The 19548-nt window shown below is 38.9% G+C and overlaps 1 long non-coding RNA gene across 3 annotated transcripts in view; it reads left to right on the forward strand.

Moving 5' to 3' along the window:
• Positions 1-19548, forward strand: part of LOC143342685 (uncharacterized) — a 118238-nt gene that overhangs the window by 4015 nt on the left and 94675 nt on the right. For 2 of the 3 annotated variants that reach the window (XR_013079850.1, XR_013079849.1), the window contains exon 2: positions 10068-10114. This is a non-coding gene — a long non-coding RNA (uncharacterized LOC143342685). Of the gene's footprint in view, positions 1-10067; positions 10115-11168; positions 12050-19548 lie in introns of those variants that run through there. The other variant, XR_013079851.1, reaches the window with a different exon arrangement.

A 19548-nucleotide genomic window follows, 5' to 3' on the forward strand; every position in this document is an offset into this window, starting at 1 on the left:
TAATGATAATAATTTTCTGAACGGAGTTGAGATCCATATTCTGGTTTCAAAATCGGAAAATCGAATATTCTAGGATAGGCATTGAAATATATTTGATCTAGTAAGTCTGACAACTAACACAATGATATATGATATTCTGGAAGCCAGTGTACTAAATATTAATCATGATTGCATTCGTCCATCAGAAAATCTGGGATTGCATTTCATAAAACTTTCAAGATTTGTGGTTTCTTCACATTTTTGGAAAAGCAATGACATTTATAATATGTCCACAGATAAATTATCGTCGTAACACCACGATCGCTTACACCGTTAATAGATGAGTTTGTTATCGAAAGAATGTGCCCGAGAAAAAAGTCAGAAAATTAATTGCATCGTGACAGGGAGCAGAAGATAATTGTGAACGGATGAGATAGGTATTATTAAAGCGACACGAGAAATTTATTTTCTCAGTTATCGAGCAAATTATCTACTTTTCTCGTAGAAAAAAGTTTCGTTGGAAAGACTTAGAGATTGGAAAGAATTAGAAAAAGTTAGACAAAGTGTTGATAAACCAACAAATCACTGACGCTGTAAAATCAAGAATACTTTGATAGAACAAGCTGTAACAGCGTAAGAATATATGTGAGAAGTATCTGGGCATTTTGTACTACAACTTAAAGCAATATTTTAAACATATCACAGAATTTTATGAAAAACAGTAAACCTCTTTTCGTTCGAAAACTTCCTCCCCTTCCTTTGGCAAAACCATTGTATCGTCGCTAGGAAATTTGTTTGATTTTTTATTAAAATGAAGTTCAACGTTAAAACGTTGACATTTTAAAATTGTTTACCCACTATTAAGCCTGGAGATTGATGTATTTTATTTCTTATAAAGTTCAGTTTTATTATATGCCAACAAAAATATTTATCCAATCGAGCTCTGCTGTTTAGTTCCATTTATTTAAATTGTCTCTATCTCATATTTGTTCGATCGAAGGATGAAACAGATTCGTATTGAACGATGAAACAGATTTGTTGCAAAGAATCTTCCTAAATAAATATATTTAGTTAATCATTCGTCGCTCAAAACACACCCAATCTATCTGTGACCAATTCGACTGGATTGAGTGTTCATCTGCTTTGAATAGTCAACCATACGCTAATGTTCCAATTTCGTAGTTTTTTGAGAATTAAAATTTCCCATCCGCAGTCTAACTATAATAGAGAGTAGAAGAAAATAATCGTGACATAAGTGTTGCAGTGCCACGAGAGGTCGATTTCGTAATGATCGGGTTATCGTCCCTCGTCCCGCAGGACCTTCCAAATTTTTCCTGTCAAGCAATTGGCGTCCGTCCAGTGGTCGGTGACTGATGGACACCTATCTCGGTCCCCGATTTAAAAGTCTCCGGATTTAAGCACTCAATCCGACGTCACCGGGGCAGTATCGGATAGCGCAGCGAATGAAATCGACGCGATCGATTCGTTACGCGGACCCGCTGAGTAATGCGTTCGTGGAATCGGGACAATGTGTCTTGACGAAAATAAAGGCCCAGCCGAGAAGACAATCGCGGGGCCAGGCGGGTTCGGTGAGCGCGAACGCGCACGACGACGATTCCTGTACAAGCTGCAGTTCGGTAGATACCCCCGAGGTTCCTGGCTCCTCTCTCGGGGCCTCATACGGGCCATTATCCGATCGTGGAATTCGAGATCTGGCCCTTTCAGCCGCGCGTCAAATTATCCCCGAGCACAATGCGCCCGTTGATTGATATCTTCAGTCGTTGCTGCTGTAACGTAGCCTGGGCCGCGTTCGTTCGCCTCCTTTTGCCTTCTCTCCTCTCCGTCGGTCGTTCTCCCGGTTTATCTCCGTCCTCGTCCCCGTGGGCCCGAGCCTCACCGTTGCTCGTTTTTCCTCTTCCTTTAGGGCCGTCCCGTGCTGCAGCGGCCTCGTTCAAAGCGAGCGCCGAATATTTCTAGCCGTGGACCCCGGCTCTCCCCGGGCCTTTCTACTTGATTTATTCTAAACCCCGTGGCTTTCTTTGGCCTCGGCCACGGGGACTCGCCTCTCCCCCCCCTCATCGTCCTGACCGTAGAAAAAAAATCGTCTTACGAAACTTTTCGATTACGGCGTGCCTCGGTCCTTCGGGTTCCTTCCCGTTTTGGAGCGGACCGACTCGATTCCGGCGTTCGACGACCGACGAAGGTCGAACTTGGATTTTTTAGCGGTAGTTCGAACGGCGGGATATTAATATTCTGCCACTGGACAGCCTTGAGATACTTGTCTTGAAACGTATATCATCGCGGCGATTGTTCGCGCTTTCCTGGCCGTGCACCTATAAACTGAAAGTCTGGACTTTGATTATTTCTAAATGATATATCTCCTTTGCGATTTATCGAGATGTTATTGCACAGGGTGTTATCGAACTAGTGGTAAAACATAAATCAAAAATGTGGAGTGACATTTTTTCGTACAAGGTTCCATTTTTAACACGTCGATTGCCAGATCAAAATCGTATAATATTCCGCCAAAGTAAAAGTTTGATTCTAGACCATTGTAAGGTACATAACTTAAAATTGATTTCGGTACTTGTATTTGGAACCTTGTTAAAATTCACAAATTCTATCCAAATTTATTAAGTTAACACTTCAATTCTTAATTGTTAAACCGATTTTGACTACGATTGAATCGACGAACCCCAGTGACGTGTAATTTTCTCTAAATCCCATTTTCCGTTTCTAGCTCTTGGACAAGTCGCTTAATTTTAAACTCCGCCAAAGTCTAAAGACGCTTCAGGTGCTTCCCTCGTGCATCGAAACTAAATAGTTTATGCTTGACACGTTGCGCGTGTTCGTGGAAAACATGAGAGGTTTCGTTCTTGGACCTCGGGCGAAGCTCGGTCAACGATTTCGCGCGAAACGGAGACCCAGGTTCGTTAGTCGTGCATTCGTAACGGTAGAAAGGACGGTGTCCGTATCACCTGCCTCAGAAATGTCCCGAAACCGACACTCTAATCGTTGATAATTACGCGTGGCCGAATCAAGTAATTACCTAGAGCGCTAGGCTCCGTTTGGCTAATTTGGCTATCCGTTCGTATTTTCGCTTAGGTCGTTTTAGCTTAAAGTGGTATAATTAGCTTGTGCCAGAACGTTTCATAGCAGGTTGCTATGAAAACTTATCTCTGTGCCGAATTAGGTCCTTTTTACGCTATTTCGACCTTTTGTAACCTGCCTATCTCTCTATCTTCGTTTTATTATCCTTTTTGACCTGTATTGTCTACGCTTATGAAACTCTTTCCTAACATATCGTGCATTTTTAACATTTGCCTAAAACTTCTTTGACAAAGAGTGTGAAAGGAATGGAATCTGATTTGGAAATTCATGAAAATATCATTTAAAGATCTACGTATATTAATTGAATGCAAATTATATGAAATACGGAGATTACTTCTCGTATTGCAATGAAAAACGAGAAAGACATTGAATACCTTAAGAGGATTAAATTATTAAATATGTTCTAACAGACAAGTTAATAACTATTAATATCAGAGTTTTATAAAAGACGTTGCATATTTTACCTAAATTTAAATTGAATAAACTTATTTATATTTTCAAGAATTTAATTGCAGACGATTAAAAGGAGGAGGTTATTTTAAAGAAAGGTTCAAAAGTACCATTACGGGTACATTAAAAAAAAGACATTACACTAATTTCTAGCTTATTTATCCATTTATGCAAATGAAAAAGAACAAAAATTAAACGTTACAGTATTGATACTTCATTCTTCATAAGAAGTGAAATTTGTTAACCTAACAGAGTGAAATTGAAAGGGCTACCAAGAGTTATGAAAGATTATACTATTTCAAAGGAATTTAGGCTTCAAAATTTAAAATTATCGACTAGGTTTTAATGAAGTAATATGTGTTTAATAAAAATCAAGCAATAGTAACCAATAAAAAAAAAAACAACTCTTTCATGCCTCTCTACCCTTACAATGCACACATAGAACCATGGTAGAATACTATCCTGCATAAAATTGTTTTATACTTGTCAGTTAATGAAACAAGGTTTTGTAAACACACAATATTTTCCAGAACTCCGAATGATCGAATATATACCTAAAAAGGATCGAACAGTCATCGAATTAAAGAATAAACTTCCCTCGTCGTTTCGGTTGAAATCGATCGATTCGGGGTCGGAAGTGGCATTCCTCTCGCAGCCATCGAAACGCTATACCGCGAAATTCTTCGTTTCGTGTTTCAACCGGGCGCGAATCGAAAATTCGTTTTACGCTCGCGATAGTGCGACCTTTGATGCGGCCGAAAGATTGTTCCGGCGGGCGTATTTTTCTATATTTTCCAATATTTTCTCGCCGACAGGGCGCGGGCGCGGTCCGCGTGTGCACGTTTTTTCCACGGACGCGCATCAACGGCCCCCCAGTCGTGTTTCAAACGGTCGAAGAGACGCCGAACGACCGGAAGCGAGTTTTCCGCGCCGTCGCCGCCCGCCAGCGTCGTCGCTACAGGCATCGAGTGGATTTTTCTCGCTTTTCCACTGGCTGCCGTCGTAACGAGGTTACGCCTTAAGTATTTGCTCGTCGATTTCGTGACGATGGGGACTCACCCTCCCCCTCTGTCTCACCCTCTCCGCGCGAGGCTTCGAGGGCTTCGAAAAATTCACCACCCGGAAGAAAGTTTCTACGTGACTTTTACTCCGAGATCAGCTCTCCCCCCCCCCCTCTGCGCGTCTTCGACGTTTCTTTTCATTTCGACGGATCTCGAGGCTAATTTTCCGCGTTTCCGTCCTCGTCGAGAGGAAAAATATTTCATCTGGTCAAAGAGGGAGAGCGAGAGAGACGTTACGTTTCGTGTTACGAGTGAAAGACCGAAACGCTGTCGTGCATGACCGGTGACGGGTATTGGATGAGAGTAACGGCGCTGCGCTTTATTGGATAATTTAGTGGCGATCTGGAGAACGATTTGGGGAACTAATGGGATCGTTATTGCGTGGACAGACCGACGGAAAAGTGATTTTTGCGTTGCGAAGCGGATAAAGAGCGGAACGGTAGGCGTGAGCCAGACGGGTTCGCCCGAACACGATAGTGTGGCCTAATCTTGACGCGTCAAACTTATTTTGGCTTCAGCACCAATTATTTTGTGACTTTTTTTTTTAGTATAGAAAGATATGAAACTATTTATTTAATTCTTTTAGAGTAATCGTTGATGTCAAAATTTTCGTAATTGATGATAGCTATTTGTCAGGAAGTCTTGCAGATAAATTCTTTATTATTCAACAAAACTGTCAAAATATATCCATTTGACATAGATTTCAAGTTAACCTTGATAAAGATAACAGATAAAGATGAATATATCAAGTTCAATTTTTATTTCAGCATATAGAAATTGTAAATTCTGCATACTCATCTAATTTTTATAATATATTATAAAGAATCTTAAAAAAATTACATTTTTTAAGAGTATTGTATAGTTAAAGAATGATTATAAATTTCTACATTATTTTCTAACTTTGAAATTTGATTCTTTGAACTATTTAAGAACGATTATTCCAACGAAGAATACTAAAATTAAACTATAATTTATATGAATATATATTAAAGTATACAGAAATTGGAACTCCAGCTAACGTGGAGTTGACGTCATAAATATGGCCACAGATCACCGTGACGTCAGAATATTTGTTTATTTGTCCAGATTTACGTGGGAATCCGCCGCGGTTTAGTGAATTCCGTTTTAAAATAAACCGAATTTATAGTCAGAATGGAAGAATTTCGAGCAGAAGATATACAAAATTCTGCCAATAAAATATTCTAAATATTGCTTGGTATTTCAATATTACTGAGCATCCGCTAGGTGATCTAGAAAAATATTTATTTAAGTACTTTTATCAATATCTACACTCTGAACCCGATTAATAACGAATACGGAGCTTTAATGCTGTACGTGGTTGAAGTTCTTTGAATTATTTAAATTTCAAAACTTTGTTACAAATAGACACATTTCAATTATTGTTGGACAATAGTAACGTAACTGCCAATCAAAAATATATTTGCTCGTAGAAGAAACAAATGTCTAAATGATTTTATTTTCTGAGCAATATAAGTATGTTTCTTGTATCATTTCTATTTGAACAATTTAGATAATCATATAGTCTTACAGTACAGTTGATTTTTTGTCATAAGTTAGTCGTCAAAGATCAACGACAACCGTATAGTCATCATGCTTGTAGAAATTGTTACATTTTTAAGTAGAAAACGATCGCGATACCTGAGAATTGACACTCGTCGAACTATCGTTGGTCAAAGGATCCGACCGTTTACAGGTGTGTCTAGGTAGCATCGTCTATTCTTCCATTTCACCCCTTTCGAGCCGAGCTAGGTCGATATTTACGCCTGAATTTCATAAGGGATGGGATTTCAGGTCATGCGTAACGTATAAATATTGTATATAAATAAGGATGGCCCAAACGCGCTTATTTATGGGAATTTTATGAAAATTCGCTGCGAGAAGGGTTGAAAGTCTAGAGGGGACAGCTATGGAAACCGTTAGGTATCGTTCACGACGTTCGGAATATAAAATTTCCAATCGGAATCACCTTTCTAGTTCTATTATTAATACGGTATATTTAAAATTGCATTCTAAGAATTTCAATCAGCTGTTAGAAATCGATTTGACTTCGTAAATATTAAAAATCCAATCTGGACGTATGCATTATGTAATATTAAATTGAAAATTCGAAATGGGACAGGGAAACAAAGTTCAGGGCGCCTCGAGAATTCATTTATCGGTAGCGTAAACGTCGCAGGTACCGTGAGAAACGAAAGGATCATCGCCTTATGCTAATGAGCAAAGGAAAAACACCCTTAGGGAGTTTTCTCACGGGATCTCGCTATCTAAGGAATATTAATAGGTCCCCACCCGTCACTCTTCGACGCGAGGACGAGCAAATTTCTCAGCCGAAGGGTTAAGGGCTACGCTTGGACCATCTGTGTACCTTCAGACTCCTGTTCTCGCCGTTGACGAACCTTCGTGTTCTCGGATTCCATTAGCATGCCCTCGCCATTATAATATAATACGCGGTGGATCCGTCCTGATAATATTTATTCTAAGGGGAACAGGTAAAGGGTTGATGCGACTAGAATTTATGAAAACTGTCGTCGGTTTGCTGCAAATGCTCCCACTTTAATTCTTTCCTGGATTATTTAATGTTTGCGCATGGAGAAGTTAAACCGAAGGAAATACGTATTCGTGTATTCATGAGATTTTAATCATGAACGTTTGGAACAAAATTTTTTTTAAAGCATTTTATGCAAATATTCTATCCTAATATTATTAGCGATTTATTTAATGAAATTTGACTCCTTAGAGAGTTGATTTTACTGGTATTCTTTTTTAGAATCTTCAATTTTTTCCAAATTTAAGAAGATACATATATTGGATGATGATATGTTTCTTCTTTTGCATGAAAATTCTCAGATAATCAGTAAATAAAGCGAGCAATCTTTCTAGTTGATAGAGCAATACATATGTACTATATATTATTTCCTAGTAGGTATAATACATATCAATTTTTTAAGTTATAGAGGAAATATAAATAATATTGTGTATTAATGCTTCTTTTATAAAGTTATCGAAGAATCTCAATTTTTCTTTTGCTCGATGTATCCGTCGTCGGGTCGTTTATAAAAAATCTCTTAAATCAATTATAGTATTCCTGTCAATATTCTCTAGAAGTTATTTATAATAACTTTAGATACGTTTATTTAGGAAATTCAATTGTGTGAACCATCTTACTTATTACAAATTCAATTGGGTCACAAGCATTACACATTTCACAGTAGAAAATAGTTTAAAACAAGTGAATGTAACAAAATGAGTTGATAAGATTGATTCAAAGAATTATGTGTTCACTTTCTAATTACAAGTCTGTCTCGTCATAAGTTTTCGGTACCAAGTTTTACAATCATAAAGCTACACTCGTCATCAAGTCTTACATATAAAAATCAACACATTTTTACATTCGTGAGGTATTCGTAAAACAAATCCACTCTTTTATGTAGCCATTCTTGTATGAACAATTATTTGGATTTAAATGGTACATCGAGAGGTTAATCTGAATAAGCAAGCCAGTAAAATCATCTTATCCGTTATCTCTTAAGGGTTGATCAGAGTACGTAAAGATTATTTTCTACAGAAAAGGCCAATTCTCCAGATCAGAGACGATCGTAACGTTCCTTGTACAATCAAAGATTACGAAAACGGAAAAGATCGGACAGTATTCGCTAGATTCGGACTTTGAAATTAATCGGGGGTCGTTGCGCGTCGCGGAGCGGAATTCCATCGTGGAATCCGCGGCCAGTGCCCTTTTCCCTCGGCCCAGGGCCTCGCCCATCCTTCCCATCGACATCATCCTCCTCGTCTTGATGCGATTATAATGAACGCTCGGTTTACCGATAACCTAACTCCGAGGAAGAAGAAGCTTGGACCGACCGGACGAAAAAACAAAGAGCACAAAGTTGAGCAATAATACCGGAGGGCGGGGCGAAGCCAGAATACGTAATGCGCTAAGAGCGAAGCCGAAGCGCGTCTTGAACGGAGCATGAAATTGGATTTTCGGCCCGGGATCGATTTGCAACAACGAAGAAACGAAAACAAAATAAAATATCAACAAAAGGAAAAAATTTGAAAAAAAAAGAAGCAACGCAAAGTCTCGTTGCTCGTTGGTATCGCGATGGAGGAGATAGAATTATGCCTGCCGGACTCCCCGTGAACGATCCTACAGCGTTGTTAATTTGAATTCATTTCGTGCGCAGTATCGTATGCATCGCGCCGAGGAGAAAATTGCCACCTTCGAGTCCTCTGCTGACTCGAGCTTCGACGCATGATACGGAACACCTTTTTGTTTCTGTCGCTCGCGTACATGAAATTCGAAAGTGTCCTGTATCGTGTGTACCACGCTTTCGAAGTACGGTAAATTGCAACATACCTTTTAGTACGAATATCTGGCGCGTGGGGATCGAAGTAGGAAAACTTTTTGTCCCGATATTACAATATTAACGAAATGGAAGCTTTGCAGAGGGCTGTCTCGACCCCTAAATATAATAACTTGCGTTCCGTAGTTTTTCGAGAATTAAAATTTCTCATAAATGTATAAACATTCCCAGTCCCGTCGCGTACCATCTGTGTGACAGATTGTAGACCAGCCCCCGCTTTTTACAGTTGCTGAAACAGTCGTAGAAATTATTGTACGAAAAATCGTTAGGTCCGTACAAGATAGTATACCGTGACGCAAAAGTTCGCCACGGAAACGTGTATCTGATATTTGGAACGAATATTACACGTCCCGTACGGGCAATTTACTTTAATATCGATACGTTCGGTAACGAGTCTCGGGAGGTCCGGAGCGTGTAATTTCTACGGATATCGTTAGCGCTCGAAATACACGTTCTTACGTACGTCAGAAAGCGGACGTTTCGCGGCGATTTAAATCGTCCCGCGGCGGCAGCGGCGTGTTTTCGCTCTGGAGTGTTACGGGGCACGTTGTCTCCGTGATTCGTAAAAGTTGAGTCACGAAATCCGTATGATTGATACCCCGTCTCGAAATAATAATAATTATTATTATTAAGCGGGAGCGCGCGGCGAAACCGCACGCTCATTTCCTGCGCCTCGGGAACGAGGGTCCGAATTATTGCTTGTCCCGACACAGAGCGCGACGAGCAACGAGAAAAAGTTCGTGGGAAGCGTTTCGCAAAAAATACCGAAAATCCGCGATACGATTTCGCCGGTCGGTTGGCCAACTTGTCGCGTGTTTTCAGGCCGGGCCAGCTCGATGCGTATTTTTTTTTTCTTTTTTCGCCATCCTAGTTATTTTTTTGTCGGCTCGGTATCGAGTGGGCTCGTAATCCGAGAAATTCGCCGGTCCGCTCGTTCGAATGCCGCTTTGCGGCGAAAACGCGTTAATGAATTCCGTCTCTTTTTTTTTTTTTTTTATCTATCTTCCAACGTACGCAAATATTTACGCGACGAAGCGAAACGACGATCGTGTGCTGATCGATGTTTTTCCGTTTGTTGCAGGTGCGAGGCTCGATTGGAAGTGTTGCGTGTTTCTTAGTGGCGATTTGGTAAGGAATACGAAAATTGATCGAAAGTAATCGATTAGTGCATGAACCACGAATCTAATTTTTTAGTAAACGTTTGGGTAAATGGAGACAGTTGAAGTACTTTTAAAATTCGTTTTTTGATATTCAAATGATATAAAAAGATAAATAATTTATCATTGTTACCATAACAATTATATCCATTGTTGTTACAACTATGAATTATCGTCGTCTAGTTCACTGAAATACTGGAGCCATTACGATAATAAGAATAGCGACTCGCATGACCACGCATTGATGTCTCCAAATCGATGTACTACTTTATTCATTTATTTCATTCTACGGGATTTAACCGTTGCACAATGAAAAATAAAATATAAGTAAATTTAACTTTCTTAAAAAAATAATAATTCTTTTAGAATGGAAAGCTCGAAAGAATCGACGTAATCAGATTATTCTTAAATTTACAGATTAAGAAGTTAGTTCGGGGGAGTGATTAAAACAGTACAACTTGACATAATAGTTATACAAACATAGTTTAACTATATTCTTGTCAAACGTTTCAGTTTTGGGGTTTGTACCAATTTGTTTTGGAGTGAGATTGAGTACAATAAATGGAATCTAAAGAAACTAACGCAAGAAGAGCAATATTAACTATAATAAATATGAAAAAATTTTATGCAAAAATGCGTATGTTAAATATATAGAAAACAAATGTTACGTAACCAAACCTATGTATAATACATCATTATGTATATTGCTCCAAGTATTCAAGGTTCTTTTATTTTTGCGTATTATCTTAATATGTTTTCTCCTTAGCAAAATTTTTAATGTTGTTTTTCTTGCGTTGGTTTATCGTAGGAAAATTGTTGAGGCAGGTTTACAGATGGAACTATAAAACTAGAAAGAAACATTTACTTCAAAATCCTCATGACAGTTCGTTCTATCCCAATGAGAATCAAATCATAGAAAAATCTAAATCAGTTCCAAACCTATTCCGTTTGTTAGAGAGTACAGAAGTTTGCTTCGCGCGAGCCTTGAAACACTGATCGCGAGTGGGTAATTCGGTCGATTTCAGTTGTTCGCCGCGAAAGTGTATTAGCGGTCTGCATAAAAAGGGAAGAGTTTAACAAGAAAAGAATGATCCAGCGAGAGAAGAGATTTTCGCGCTGAAGTTGTGGTGGAGTGGGTCGGTTACGTCATCGAGTAGATCCGAGGCGCCGAAGAATCCAACAAGACGATAGACACGGCCCTGCCCTCGGTGGGCAGATAGGGTATAATCATGGCGAGTTTCGTATCTCGAAGGGGCACACGGGAAGATGGCCCAACATCTGCCGCTGCAGGGAATCTCTGCCCACATGCTGGCCGTCCGTACACGCACGTACGCACGCACACGCGCAAAAAGTGACATAGCTACACGCTGGGACGTCATGTAAATTCATTCGAAACACATGGCAGGGCCGAGCGGCGTTCTTCTCTTGTGCGCGCAAAAGGGTTCTCGATGGAGGAATCCGAGGAACTGCGGGCACGCGGGGCGGGCCGGGGGGTCACGGTAAAAAAGGCAGATGATAACTTTGACTTACAAGTTAGACTTCGACTTCGCTCCGCGTACGAGCTGTTTCGAGGGACGTCGAGACCACCGGCTCGAATAGCCGCCCTGGTTACTTGGCCGCGTCTTTCTTTAAGGGAGGGCCACGAATGACAGCTACCAGTAGTTATTCTACTTTCACGTAATCATCTATATCACAAAAGAAAATTATTTTTATCGTCGAACAGAAATTTTAGAGAAAAGAACAGTCAAATCGCAAGATTCTTAGGCCTTTAGTTTTTTTACATCCCTTAGAGAGAATGGAAGTTTCGATCAGAGAGCTTTTAAAAAATGGTTCAGAGTAGTATGCAAGATTATAATAAAGATGGTATAAAAGATATAAATATAGGCTGAGTATTTAATTGAATGAATTTGAGGAGAATTTTCAATTAATAATGTGACCTTAAATCGAATGTATTCTTTCCATTTTATTTTAATTTTAATAATTTTGTTTAATCCACTTGGATTTAATAGAAATATATTTCAAATTTCATTTCATGTTTACTTTACAATTTTAAATAGAGCATTGAGCAATCATAATACTTAATTGCTTAATCAGAATATGAATATGAATTTAATCTTCGAGTGTATCTGTAGCAGTGAATAATATTTTTACGTTGATCGACAAGATGAAATTTGCAATTTACTTCTAAATTGAATAGCGTGAATTAATTCGTGTAGCACAGTTTGTCTTTAATATTTAAAATTCTATATCACTTTCTATGGTTGAAGACTTAGGTAATTTATAATAAACTTTTCCATAGTCTGTTTTTTTTTACTATCGATTGCGTTTTTCAAAATACCAGTAGAAACGTTCTGCACTGCCAAAATATTACATTCGTCCAACTGGAAACTGCATAATGCACATACTGATCACGGTTCTTATTTCTATAGCATCATAAAAATTCGTGAATCCTATTAAATCATTTATTTTCTTTAACGTCTCACGTTGAAAATAAACTTTTTATCCATACAATGAGTATCTCGTCTATATACGCATGACAGTCAGTGTGTTGGAAGTTTTAAAATCGCGGTTAGGACAGACCGACAAATATGTACCTCGGTGTTTGGCAACTCAGGTAGTCGCGCCGAACGGTCGACCCTCTACTTCGATAAACTCGGAAAACCCGAATACCCTGTGTACGTTGGCATATATTTGTTGAACCTCTGTGTTTCAAAATTAGTCTTCGAACAGCTGGTCGTGTCAAGTTCGAACATAGCGATGAGAAAACGATTCGACATTAGACGTGCATGGTTTTCATATTTAACACAGCTAATTCAGTTTATTTCTTTCCACGCGTTAGGAGTTGCATGTACACGATGCACTTTTTGTAGGATCATAAGATAATTGAAATTAAATCGAATTATATGTGCATATTTATGGAAAGAAAAATTGGGAAAAGTACTTACTGTAATTCAACATCAATTTGCCTTTATTAATTCTTAATTAATTGAATTTTGCATTCATTGAATATAAAAGGTTAACTTTAATAAATGCATTATATTTACTGCATTGCGCGTTATAAGTAATGTAATGTTCTTGATATAAAATTTATAAGTACTTAGAAAATGTATGGTATAAAATTGAGTGAACAGGGAATTGCAATGTTTATTATATATCCTTATGATACACAGAATATTCGATAACTAAAATTAATGTTAATATTACTATGCAAGTAAATTGCATTCAATAAAGGCGAATGAGAAGAGGCAAAATTAAGTAGACTATCCTTTGCTAAAATTACTGCTTCCAAACATCGTTGTATATTGTTTATTACTCTCTCAATGCAATCATTGTCCTTAAATGTACAAGCTCTTAAAAAGTTATGTCTTTTTACGTTACCTTTCCAATGGAACGTCAGCATTCTTAATTGGATTCAAATGTAGAATAGTTTTATATTAGTATCTTCATCAAGCTTTCTTACGTTCTTTAATTAACTGTTATGGATTATCTTGTTACAAGATAAATGACTTGTTAATACTCGGCTATAATATCGCCTCTACTAAATTTTCATTTATTATATGGACGTACTTCTCAGCACTCATTATTCCCTCTATCGGTATAAAGTGCTAATCCTTTTTCACTCTACACACTCTACGCTACTAAAGATCATCTAGCGAACTTTACAGTTAGGGTAATGAATTGTTTTTTGTATGCTTCGTTAGCTTTCCTTCACGTTTATCGTTTCATCTTTACTCAGCGTGATTCAGATTTGCTCCCATTGCTCCACGTCACATTAAAATTTGCTTTTTCTTTTTTTTTAAATTTTTCATTAAATTCCCATGATTTTTCACATATATTTCTGTTTCGTTTTTTGCTAAATTTGTTGCACACCTTCCTCGTTCAAGTTGTTTAACTATGTTACGTTGCTATAAACCCTTGCATGTACTACACCAATTTAATTCTAAAGAAATATATGAAATGTATACTTTACATACGTTATTATACAGTATTCTAATAGAAAATACACTGAGATTTAAAAAAGAATTTAAGAAAATATACTGTGTTACATTATCTAAGTAATTGCACATAAATTAACAATAATTTAAATTATCAATCGAGCAATGTATAAATCATGAGGATATACAATAAATAAAAATTGAGTGTACATTTCGATTAAACTTGGATAATCGTTTCTACCCTTCATTAATTTAATTTTGTCCACAACTGTATTTACACAGCATCCTCGATATTGCTTTTGGCTCGTGTGTTCCGAAATTATTATTACACGTCTCTTTTCAGAATTAGTTTACCACCTCCTGACTATAGACGAGGAATAAAAAAAAGTACCGGTAAGAGAAGGCGTCTCTGAATAATAGGGCGGTCGAGTAACGAGACGTTCCTGCGTAACGAGGGTTTCCGAAGAAATCGTTAACGGGGCAATTCTCGCGCTCCGTGGATAATTACACGTCGAGCCGTAGAATTCCAGCGATCCCTGATTCATTATGCTGACACCACGGCAATAATAGACCGTCTTTTATTTGCGATTCGACAAATCTCGACCAGTTATCGTTGAAATATTTAACCCATGCACGTCGAAAACCGGGTTTTTTTGGATCCAATTTTGCAACGTCAGACTTTACGATTTTATAATCAGCGAACAAATTCAATCAGTGTCTAATTAATATTATTTTATTATTCGATTTATATTACTCGTGGTACAAAAGCGTCGCGCCACAGTATTTGGAACGAATGAACGAACGATGCAATTAATAAAGTAAACTTTAATATGAATTGATTCGTAGCACGTTTAAACGTTTCTGAAAAGTTTCATGACGAATGTATAATAAAAATGTATGGAAAGTACAGAGAACAATTGAATGGCGTAAAATTCTATTTTTGTATAACGAAAAATGTTAAAGTACACTTTTTATATACAAAAATATTACACTAGAGTGCAATATTTCGCGAGAACTCATCACATATCTGGCAGTCGCGTAACGTCAAATACGGTCAAAATTTTTGTTTACTCGGCTTTGGAAAGTGCAACGAAATCGTTTTAACGATCACAGAGAAAAGGACTGGCGTGCGTGAGGGGTAAAAACTGAAAAAAAATTGAAAAAAAAGGCCAGAAAAATAGTAGCGCTCGCTCGCCGCGCGGAATTGCAGAACTGCCTTTAATTAAAGCCATCAAGCTAGTTGAACAATTATCATTAATTACGGACGTTGGTTGGTCGCTCACACGAGCCGTCGTCGTGCCGAGCTGCCTAGAACCGTTTGGCTTCTCTCGCGTGCACGGCGTCGGGTTTAAAAATGGAAAGAACGAACCCGAAGCTGAAGAAAGGAGAAGGGAACACGACCGCGGTGTATTTTCATCGACGTCGACGTCCCCCCGCCCGTCGAGACAGATCCAATTTGAATTCCTAAGCGAAACGATTTTCACCGCTAATTGAAGAAGTGCTAATTAAAAAAAGCGCAGCGTATGGTTTCATGCTCAAAATCTCTTCTCGATCGCCTGTGAATCGTTGGGATCGTTAACTGGTTGTTTGCGGTCGAGGAAAGACGTCCGACGATCGCGAAATTATTCTTCGAAGAAATTTCTCTGGCTTCGGGGAGCAACGAGAGTTTGCTATTAACGCGATGGTTTCTAATATCCACCGATTTCGATTTTTTATTAGACGAATACTTCGAAACGCTTAACCGCCGATAGTGTTCGTGGATAAGGTCAAGGAACTCACAGCAGCAGGTTCATCTTCGAGGGACGACGATTTCGAAAGGCCAGCGGACGCGTCGCTCAAAGAGAACCGTGCTACGATAAAGAGGACAATTTACGTTCAACATTGTGGTCGTAAAACCGGGGCCAATGACTCGATGAGCCGGCCCAGGCGACTCAATCCCATGATTTACGCTCGCCGAATAATTCCCCTTGAACGCTGAAACGGTTGGACGCGCGATCGTGGAAAACGCGTTAATCCAACATTTCCGAGTGCTTATTTCGAGCCTGTACCGTTACAATCGAGAAAACCTATATATAACTTCTGTGTTTTCGGTATTGTCTTTCTTCCTGTCATCGCTTTCCACGCTTTATCTTTCGTTCCACCGTTAGAAAATCAGTCTTCTCGTCTAGGATTAAACGTATGGGCATAAATCGTTCCGTAAAATCGTTAGTCCCTGTACCGTGGCGGAATAAATTACTTTGAAAGTGATAGGTTGCTTCGACGATAACTATACCTAACTATACAGGATGCATCGTGTGAGTTTAGACTCAGAAAATTGAATAATTTTCTCGCGAGCGATAATTAATTGCTCGTTATCCGGGCCTGGTCCCGATTATGGCGTCCTAACGGGACAATGGCGAACGGTGGACGATAATGGGCACCGATAGCGTGTCCTTATTAGGAAAAATTTAAGGTTTGGACCAGTCCTCGCGGGCACGCGGGACCGCACGTAAGCACGGGCCATATTTCTCCGTGAAATTTAACGAACCTCCGCGCGATGGGACACCATTAAAAAATTCCTGAACGTCATGTGGCACGGCGCACGCAACGACGATAAACGCCGCCGGGCGGAATAAACGCGAACGGCGCGAGGGAAACGAGGAGGAATGATAATATTACGGGACGTTTCACGCAGGCCCGTGCAAAAGTGTCATCGGCGAAAAAACTGATTTATTGACCGAACGAATAATCGCGCCTGCTTCGGTGCCGATTTACGAGCCGCGATTTTTCCTCCGCGTTGGACTCTTTGGACGACAAGAATTAATTTCTGCTTCCTTTCTCCTCGTAATAGGAAATCATTATATTAAAATTTCAATCGAATACAGGGCTGGTTTGAGTAATTTGATCGACAAGACACTTGTACAGGGTTAAAATCATGGTTGAAGAATGTGTTTCAAAGTTGAACTTTGGGGATGGAAAAATTATTTTCTAGATAAGAATATTTTTATATACAGAGAGTTCGGCTACCATCGGGAAAAATTTTAATGGGAGATTCTAGAGGCGAAAATAAGATAAAAATCAAGGATAGTAATTTGTTAATTGTGGCTTCGTTAAAAAGTTATAGAAATATTTCCAGCCACACAGTATATTTTCCGTAAGGAATTTTTTCTGGAAAATGGTTAGGATTTCGAGGGTATGTCTATTCACCAAAAATGATTGTAATTGACTCCTGCAACCGAAAATAATTTTTTCAGAATTAATTAAAACATTTTTTTTTTCGTCGAAAAATTTCAGCACTTACCCCCTAATCTGACTCAGTCATATCTCATTTTCTAGATAAGAAGAACATTTTTATATATTTTTTTTTTATAGAATATAGTCTATATGTGCGAAGAAAACATATCTGACGTTCAGAAAGAATACAACAGTCGCTAGAATTAATATTAGCCACGATCTAACTCGCTCAATGGAAAACGAAACTAGTCTTACAAAGATTGTTTTTTTTTCAGATTTCATTTTTAATAAACATGAATTAGATATATTTTGAGGAGGCATATCTCCGGGTTTTCTTGTAGCGCCGACTACGTATGTACGCATCGTCGCGACGTAACCAGACGGACGTTTTAATTATTTAGCCTGACAACGAGCGCGCTCGGACGAAAAAGTTTGGAGCCGTGGGAAACTCGAAAGTGCATTTCGTGCACGTAACGAACCTAAATAGCCGGGTCGTGTGCACTGGTTGCCCAGCGACTATTATCAGATCAATAATTGCCAAGAAGGGCCTAACTTGCCGAACTTTGAACAGCGTTTCAAGCTAATTCGTGTCTATCAGTCTGCCCCTCGTGGCTTCTTGCAAGGTAAAAAGGAGAAGTTCGTTGCACGCTTTGCGACGCGAGAGGGAAAACGCGGTCGCCGCGTAGTTCACGAAACGATTGTAATTTGCAAAACGGCGTGGATTTCGAGTCAGTGACGAGCCACGGCTAAATACTTCCGATAAAGATATTTTAAAGCACCGATTAAAAGTTTCCGGAACGTCACCTTTTCAGAATTCTTCGTTCCAATTACGGTAGATGAATCGATCTTGCAATTGGACTAAACTTTCACAAACATGGTATTTCCTTGCAGAAAAATTTCGAAAGGCTTAACTGAAAGTCATATCAGTGAGTTTTAAATTTATTTTTCAAATATTCTTGCACACAGATTCCTCGAGACTGAGAATGTTAGAATGTACCCAGTGAACGTTCCACGCATAGGGGTAGATTTAGAGGCAACGATAGAAACGCAACCCTTGGGGATCGTGAAAGGGTTGCGCCACGGACGTTCTTTTACCTTCGCTGGCAGAGAGAATCGACGACGTTTCGCGCATAATTAACCAGTTTTTGCGAGCGTATTTCAACTCCTCGGTGATGTCTCTATCCCGAACGTTTCGTTCATATCGCGGCGTTTACTTGGATTTACATCGCGCATACATATGTATGGAAGAAACTACGATTTGTATCGTCACGTTGGCCAATTAAGGAGCCGAGGTCGTTAACGAAGAGAATAATTAGAAAGCGCGGCGCGGGGACGGTTCCTCCGTACGTCGAGGCAGCACCCGTCCTCTTTTTATTTTCTCGGCTACACTGCCCTGGACCCGGGGCAAAAAACGTCCAGGGTGCGCCCCGTAGGTGGTGGAAAGACGCCAAGAATTAATATGTCCGCCAGACGTACTTGCATTCGAAATGCCTGCATATGAAATGAACGCGCCTCACAGCGACCGTGGAATGTCCGCGAAACGGGCAATTAAAAGGGGGTAATTGGATAGATTCCTTTTTGCGGGACCACCCAGTGCGTATGTATAGCACTCTGTGCGTCGTTTCTTGTCCCTCACGTGTCATTAATTTGAACGTCATCCGGAATACAGCGAAACATTTTGCTCTTCGTCTTAAATTTAACCCCTTCGTGCTTGGGGAATCTACATACTGCTTAACTACCGGTGATGAATATTTTAGGCGGTCCCTCGACGAGCAGAAACCAGACAAAATTTAAGAATAACGATACTGCGCTCAAGAATTTGTTCTCGAATTATTAATTGCTAAGAACACGAGAATTAATTGAGATTTCGTTTATCCTTATTTTTGTTAGAAAATTTTATTCATATCAAATTTAATTCTTTCTAAGATTTGTAATTATTTTCCACCAAAATCTAATCAGATCTTCGAATGAAAATTGTGAAACATAAATACAAGTTTCATTAAAATAAATTCAGACATTTGATATTTTAACATATTTACCGCCAAAAAACTACCGATAAAGGATTTTACCGTAATTTATTAAAACAAGAAGATACTCCAAGAATATTAATGCGCGTTGTTTGTTTGAAAACTGAATTTATCGACCCAAAGTATTAGCAGAAACACTCGTACTAAGTACCGTCACTTATTCACGTACTATGGAAAGAACGGACAGCATAAAATATATTCCTCCAGATAAGATATCATCAAATAAATTG

Source organism: Colletes latitarsis, chromosome 6 (assembly GCF_051014445.1).
Source record: "Colletes latitarsis isolate SP2378_abdomen chromosome 6, iyColLati1, whole genome shotgun sequence".
NCBI lineage: Eukaryota > Metazoa > Arthropoda > Insecta > Hymenoptera > Colletidae > Colletes > Colletes latitarsis.